Consider the following 7,645-nt stretch of genomic DNA (forward strand, 5'->3'; position numbering starts at 1 on the left):
GGGAGAATGTGAAAAGTGTTCATATGTAGTAAAAACCTAGAAATCCGTCCTTTTTCGTCATTTGTTATCGAATCGACTTAAAGCCAGATCGTCACATTGGCAGCATTTATGTCTAAAACGGTTGTACTTATCGTATGCAAAGCTATGTCGCGTGCTGCGGTATGCGGAGACACTAAAAGCATCATAGTAGAACACAGATGAAGCTTCTAAGTTGATGTAATAGATAGTAGGAAGTAGTACAATTCAAGTTTTAGGTATCGATTATTGACTTTATAGCTATCTTTGGTGCCTTGGACATGAGCTAGGACCTTAAGATTCTGCATGAAAGGAGGACTAGCTGCCGAGTTGCACGGGAGAATGTGAAAAGTGTTCATATGTAGTAAAAACCTGAGAAATCCGTCCTTTTTCGTCATTTGATATCGAATCGACTTAAAGCCAGAATGTCACATTGGCCGCTCTTCTCTCTGAAACGGTTGTACTTATCGTCTGCAAAGCTATGACGTGTGCTGCGGTATGCGGAGACACTAAAACCACAATAGTAAAACACAGATGAAGCATCTAATTTAATGTAATAGCCAGTAAGAAGTAGTCCAATTCAAGTTTTAGGTATCGATTATTAATTTCTTAGCTGGCTTTGGTGCCTTGGACATGAGCTAGGACCTTAAGATTCTGCATGAACGGAGGACTAGCAGCTGAGTTGCACAAGAGAATGTGAAAAGTGTTCATATGCAGGAAAAACCCGAAAAATCCGTTCGTTATCGTCATTTGTTATCGAATCGACTTAAAGCCAGATCGTCACATTGGTCGCTCTTCTCTCTGCAACGATTGTACTTATCGACTGAATCGCTATGTCGCGTGCTGCGGTATGCGGAGACACTAAAAGCACCATAGTAGAACACAGATGAAGCTTCTAAGTTGATGTAATAGCCAGTAAGAAGTAGTACAATTCAAGTTTTAGGTATCGATTATTGACTTTTTAGCTGGCTTTGGTGGCTTGGACATGTGCTAGGACCTTAAGATTCTGCATGAAAGGAGAACTAGCAGCCGAGTTGCACGGGAGTATGCGAAAAGTGTTCATATGTAGTAGAAACCTGAGAAATCCGTCCGTATTCGTCATTAGTTATCGAATCGACCTAAAGCCAGAATGTCACACTGGACACTCTTCTCTCTGAAACGGTTGTACTTATCGTCTGCAAAGCTAAGACGTGTGCTGCGGTATGCTGAGACACTAAAACCACCATAGTAAAACACAGATGAAGCATCTAATTTATTGTAATAGCTAGTAAGAAGTAGTACAATTCAAGTTTTAGGTATCGATAATGGACTTTTTAACTGGCTTTGGTGCCTTGGACATGAGCTAGGATCTTAAGAATCTGCATGAAAGGAGGACCAGCAGCCGAGTTGCACGGGAGAATGTGAAAAGTGTTCATATGTAGTAAAAAAATGAGAAATCCGTCCGTTTTCGTCATTTGTTATCGAATCGACTTAAAGCCAGATCGTCACATTGGTCGCTCTTCTCTCTGAAACGATTGTACTTATCGTCTGCAAAGCTATGTCGCGTGCTGCGGTATGCGGAGACACTAAAAGCACCATAGTAGAACACAGATGAAGGTTCTAAGTTGATGTAATAGCCAGTAAGTAGTAGTACAATTCAAGTTTTAGGTATCGATTATTGACTTTTTAGCTGGCTTTGGTTCCTTGGACATGAGGTAGGACCTTAAGATTAAGCATGAAAGGTGGGCTAGCAGCTGAGTTGCACGGGAGAATGTGAAAAGTGCTCATATGCAGTAAAAACCTGAGAAATCCGTCCGTTCTCTTCATTTGTTATCGAATCGACTTAAAGCCAGATCGTCACATTGGTCGCTCTTCTCTCTGAAACGATTGTATTTATCGTCTGCAAAGCTATGTCGCGTGCTGCGGTATGTGGAGAACTAAAAGCACCATAGTAGAACACAGATGAAGCTTCTATGTTGATGTAATAGCCAGTAAGAAGTAGTACAATTCAAGTTTTAGGTATCGATTATTGACTTTTTAGGTGGCTTTGGTGCCTTGGGCATGAGCTAGGACCTTAAGATTCTGCATGAAAGGAGGACTAGCAGCTGAGTTGCACGGGAGAATGTGAAAAGTGTTCATATGCAGTAAAAACCCGAAAAATCCGTTCGTTATTTTCATTTGTTATCGAATCGCTTAAAGCCAGATCGTCACATTGGCCGCTGTTCTCTCTGAAATGGTTGTACTTATCGTCTGCAATGCTATGACGTGTGCTGCGGTATGCGGAGACACTAAAACCACCATAGTAAAACACAGATGAAGCATCTAATTAAATGTAATAGCCTGTAAGAAGTAGTACAATTCAAGTTTTAGTTATCGATTATGGACTTTTTAGCTGGCTTTCGCGACTTGGACATGAGCTAGGACCTTAAGAATCTGCATGAAAGGAGAACTAGCAGCCGAGTTGCACGGGAGAATGTGAAAAGTGTTCACATGTAGCAAAACCTGAGAAATCCGTCCGTTTTCGTCATTTGTTATCGAATCGACTTAAAGCCAAATCGTCACATTGGCCTCTCTTCTCTCTGAAACGGTTGTACTTATCGTCTGCAAAGCTATGTCGCGTGCTGCGGTATGTGGAAATACTAAAAGCACCATAGCAGAACACAGATGAAGCTTCTATGTCGATGTAATAGCCAGTAAGAAGTAGTACAATTCAAGTATTAGGTATCGATTATTGACTTTTTAGCTGCGCTTTGGTGCGGTTGGACATGAGCTAGGACCTTAAGATTCTGCATGAAAAGAGAACTAGCAGCCGAGTTGCACGGCAGAATGTGAAAAGTGTTCATATGTAGTAAAAACCTGAGAAAACCGTCCGTTTTCGTCATTTGTTATCGAATCGACTTAAAACCAGAATGTCGCACTTGCCGCTCTTCTCTCTGAAACGGTTGTACTTATCGTCTGCAAAGCTAAGACGTGTGCTGCGGTAAGTGGCGACACTAAAACCACCATAGTAAAACACAGTTGAAGCATCTAATTAAATGTAATAGCCTGTAAGAAGTAGTACAATTCAAGTTTTAGGTATCGATTATGGACTTTTTAGCTGGCTTTGGTGCCTTGGACATGAGCTAGGACCTTAAGAATCTGCATGAAAGGAGGACTGGCAGCCGAGTTGCACGGGAGAATGTGAAAAGTGTTCATATGTAGTAAAAACCTGAGAAATCCGTCCGTATTCGTCATTTGTTATCGAATCGACTTAAAGCCAGATCGTCACATTGGTCGCTCTTCTCTCTGAATCGATTGTACTTATCGTCTGCAAAGCTATGTCGCGTGCTGCGGTATGCGGAGACACTAAAAGCACCATAGTAGAACACAGATGAAGGTTCTAAGTTGATATAATAGCCAGTAAGAAGTAGTCCAATTCAAGTTTTAGGTATCGATTATTGACTTTTTAGCTGGCTTTGGTGCCTTGGACATGAGCTAGGACTTTAAGATTCTGCATGAAAGGAGGACTAGCAGCCGAGTTGCACTGGAGAATGTGAAAAGTGTTCATATGTAGTAAAAACCTAGAAATCCGTCCGTATTCTTCATTTGTTATCGAATCGACTTGAAGCCAGATCGTCACATTGGCCGCACTTCAGTCTGAAACGGTTACATTTATCGTCTGCAAAGCTATGTCGCGTGCTGCGGTATGCGGGGACACTAAAAGCACCATAGTAGAACACAGATGAAGCCTCTATGTTGATGTAATAGCAAGTGAGAAGTAGTACAATTCAAGTTTTAGTTATAGATTATTGAATTTTTAGCTGGCTTTGGTGCCTTGGACATGAGCTAGGACCTTAACATTTGCATGGAAGGAGGACCAGCAGCCGAGTTGCACGGGAGAATGTGAAAAGTATTCATATGTAGTAAAAACCTGAGAAATCCGTCAGTTTTCGTCATTTGTTATCGAATCGATTTAAAGCCAGATCGTCACATTGGCCGCACTTCAGTCTGAAACGGTTACATTTATCGTCTGCAAAGCTATGTCGCGTGCTGCGGTATGCGGAGACACTAGAAGCACCATAGTAGAACACAGATGAAGCTTCTAAGTTGATGTAATAGCCAGTAAGAAGTAGTACAATTCAAGTTTTAGTTATAGATTATTGACTTTTTAGCTGGCTTTTGTGACTTGGTCATGAGCTAGGACCTTAACATTTTGCATGAAAGGAGGACTAGCAGCCGAGTTGCACTGGAGAATGTGAATAGTGTTCATATGTAGTAAAAACCTGAGAAATCCGTTCGTTTTCGTCATTTGTTATCGAATCGACTTAAAGCCAGATCGTCACATTGGCCGCTCTTCTCTCTGAAACGGTTGTACTTATCGTCTGCAAAGCTATGTCGCGTGCTTCGGTATGCGAGACACTAAAAGCACCATAGTAGAACACAGATGAAGCTTCTCAACTGATGTAATAGCCAGTAAGAAGTAATACAATTCAAGTTTTAGTTATGGATTATTGACTTTTTAACCTTCTTTGGTGCCCTGGACATGAGCTAGGAACTTAAGATTTTGCATGAAAGGAGGACTAGCAGCCGCGTTGCACGGGAGAATGTGAAAAGTGTTCATATGTAGTAAAAGCCTGAGAAATCCGTCCGTTTTTGTCATTTGTTATCGAATCGACTTAAAGCTAGATTGTCACATTGTCCGCTCTTCTGTCTGAAACAATTTATCGTCTGCAAAGCTATGTCGCGTGCTGCGGTATGCGGAGACACTAGAAGCACCGTAGTAGAACACTGATGAAGCTTCTAAGTTGATGTAATAGCCAGTAAGAAGTAGTACAATTCAAGTTTTAGTTATAGATTATTGACTTTATAGCTGGCTTTGGTGCCTTGGACATGATCTAGGACCTTAACATTTTGCTTGAAAGGAGGATTAGCAGCCGAGTTGCACGGGAGAATGTGAATTGTGTTCATATGTAGTAAAAACCTGAGAAATCCGCCCGTTTTCGTCATTTGTTATCGAATCGCCTTAAAGCCAGATCGTCACATTGGCCGGTATTCTCTCTGAAACGGTTGTACTTATCGTCTGCAAAGCTATGTCGCGTGCTGTGGTATGCGAGACATTAAATGCACCATAGTAGAACACAGATGAAGCTTCACAACTGATGTAATAGCCAGTAAGAAGTAGTACAATTCAAGTTTTTGTTATCGATTATTGACTTTTTAACCTTGTTTGGTGCCCTGGACATGAGGTAGGACCTTAAGAAATTTCATGAAATTAGGACTAGCAGCCGCGTTTAACGGGAGAATGTGAAAAGTGTTCATATGTAGTAAAAACCTGAGAAATCCGTCCGTTTTCGTCATTTGTTATCGAATCGACTTGAAGCCACATCGTCACATTGGCCGCACTTCAGTCTTAAACGGTTACATTTATCGTCTGCAAAGCTATGTCTCGTGCTGCGGTATGCGGAGACACTAAAAGCACCATAGTAGAACACAGATGGAGCTTCTAGGTTGATGTAATAGCCAGTAAGAAGTAGAACAATTCAAGTTTTAGTTTTCGATTATTGACTTTTTACACTACTTTGGTGCCTTGGACATGTTCTAGGACCTTAACGTTTTGCATGAAAGGAGGACTAGCAGCCGCGTTGCACGGGAGACTGTGGAAAGTGTTCATATGTAGTAAAAACCTGAGAAAGGCGTCCGTTTTCTTCATTTGTTATCGAATCGACTTAAAGCCAGATCATCACATTGGCCGCTCTTCTCTCTGAAACGGTTACATTTATCGTCTGCAAAGTTATGTCGCGTGCTGCGGTATGCGGGGACACTAAAAGCACCATAGTAGAACACAGATGAAGCTTCTATGTTGATGTAATAGCAAGTAGTGAGAAGTAGTACAATTCACGTTTGAGGTATCGATTAATGACTTTTTACACTTCTTTGGTGCCTTGGATATGAGCTAGGACCTTAACATTATGCATGAAAGGAGGACCAGCAGCCGAGTTGCACGGGAGAATGTGAGAAGTGTTCATATGTAGTAAAAACCTGAGAAATCCGTCCGTTTTCGTCATTTGTTAACGAATCGACTTAAAGCCAGATCGTCACATTGTCCGCTCTTCTCTCTGAAACGGTAGTAATTACCGTCTGCAAAGCTATGTCGCGTGCTGCTGTATGCGGAGACACTGAAAGCACCATAGTAGAATACAGATGAAGCTTCTAAGAAGGTGTAATAGCCAGTAAGAAGTAGTACAATTCAAGTTTTAGGTATCGATTTTTGAATTTCTACCCTTCTTTTGTGCCTTGGACATGAGCTACGAACTTAATTTTTTGCATGAAAAGAGGACTAGTAGCTGCGTTGCACGGGAGAATGTGAAAAGTGTTCATATGTAGTAAAAACCTGAGAAATCCTTCCGTTTTCGTCATTTGTTATCGAATCGACTTAAAGCCAGATTGTCACATTGGCCGCTCTTCTGTCTGAAACTGTTACATTTATCGCCTGCAAACCTATGTCGCGTGCTGCGGTATGCGGAGACACTAAAAGCACCATAGTAGAACACAGATGAAGCTTCAAAGTTGATGTAATAGCCAGTAAGAAGTAGTACAATTCAAGTTTTAGTTATAGATTATTGAATTTTTAGCTGGCTTTGGTGCCTTGGACATGAGCTAGGACCTTAACATTTTGCATGAAAGGAAGACTAGCAGCCGAATTGCACAGGAGAATGTGAATAGTGTTCATATGTAGTAAAAACCTGAGAAATCCGCCCGTGTTCGTCATTTGTTATCGAATCGACTTAAAGCCAGATCTTACCATTGGCCGCTCGTCTCTCTGAAACGGTTGTACTTATCGTCTGCAAAGCTATGTCGCGTGCTGCGGTATGCGGAGACACTAAAAGCACCATAGTAGAACACAGATGAAGCTTCTAAGTTGATGTAATAGCCAGTAAGATGTAGTACAATTCATGTTTTCGTTATGGATTATTGACTTTTTACCCTTCTTTGGTGCCTTGGACATGAGCTAGGACCTTAACATTTTGCATGGAAGGAGGACCAGCAGCCGAGTTGCACGGAAGAATGTGAAAAGTATTCATATGTAGTAAAAACCTGAGAAATCCTTCCGTTTTCGTCATTTGTTATCGAATCGACTTAAAGCCAGATTGTCACATTGGCCGCTCTTCTGTCTGAAACGGTTACATTTATCGTCTGCAAAGCTATGTCGCGTGCTGCGGTATGCGGAGACACTAGAAGCACCATAGTAGAACACAGATGAAGCTTCTAAGTTGATGTAATAGCCAGTAAGAAGTAGTACAATTCAAGTTTAGAGGACCATACGCAACCGTCTCCATGAAGCTGGGCTACGGTCCCGCACACCGTTAGGCCGTCTTCCGCTCACGCCCCAACATCGTGCAGCCCACCTCCAGTCGTGTCGCGACAGGCGTGAATGTAGGGACAAATGGAGACGTGTCGTCTTCAGCGATGAGAATCGCTTCTGCCGTGGTGCCAATGATGGTCGTATGCGTTTTTGGCGCTGTGCAGGTGAGCGCCACAATCAGGACTGCATACGACCGAGGCACACATGCCAACACCCGGCCCCATGGTGTGGGGAGCGATCTCCTACACTGGCCGTACACCTCTGGTGATCGTCGAGGGGACACTGAATAGTGCACGCTACATCCAAACC

The sequence above is a fragment of the Schistocerca gregaria genome, unplaced genomic scaffold (genome assembly GCF_023897955.1).
Source record: "Schistocerca gregaria isolate iqSchGreg1 unplaced genomic scaffold, iqSchGreg1.2 ptg000166l, whole genome shotgun sequence".
NCBI classification, from domain to species: domain Eukaryota; kingdom Metazoa; phylum Arthropoda; class Insecta; order Orthoptera; family Acrididae; genus Schistocerca; species Schistocerca gregaria.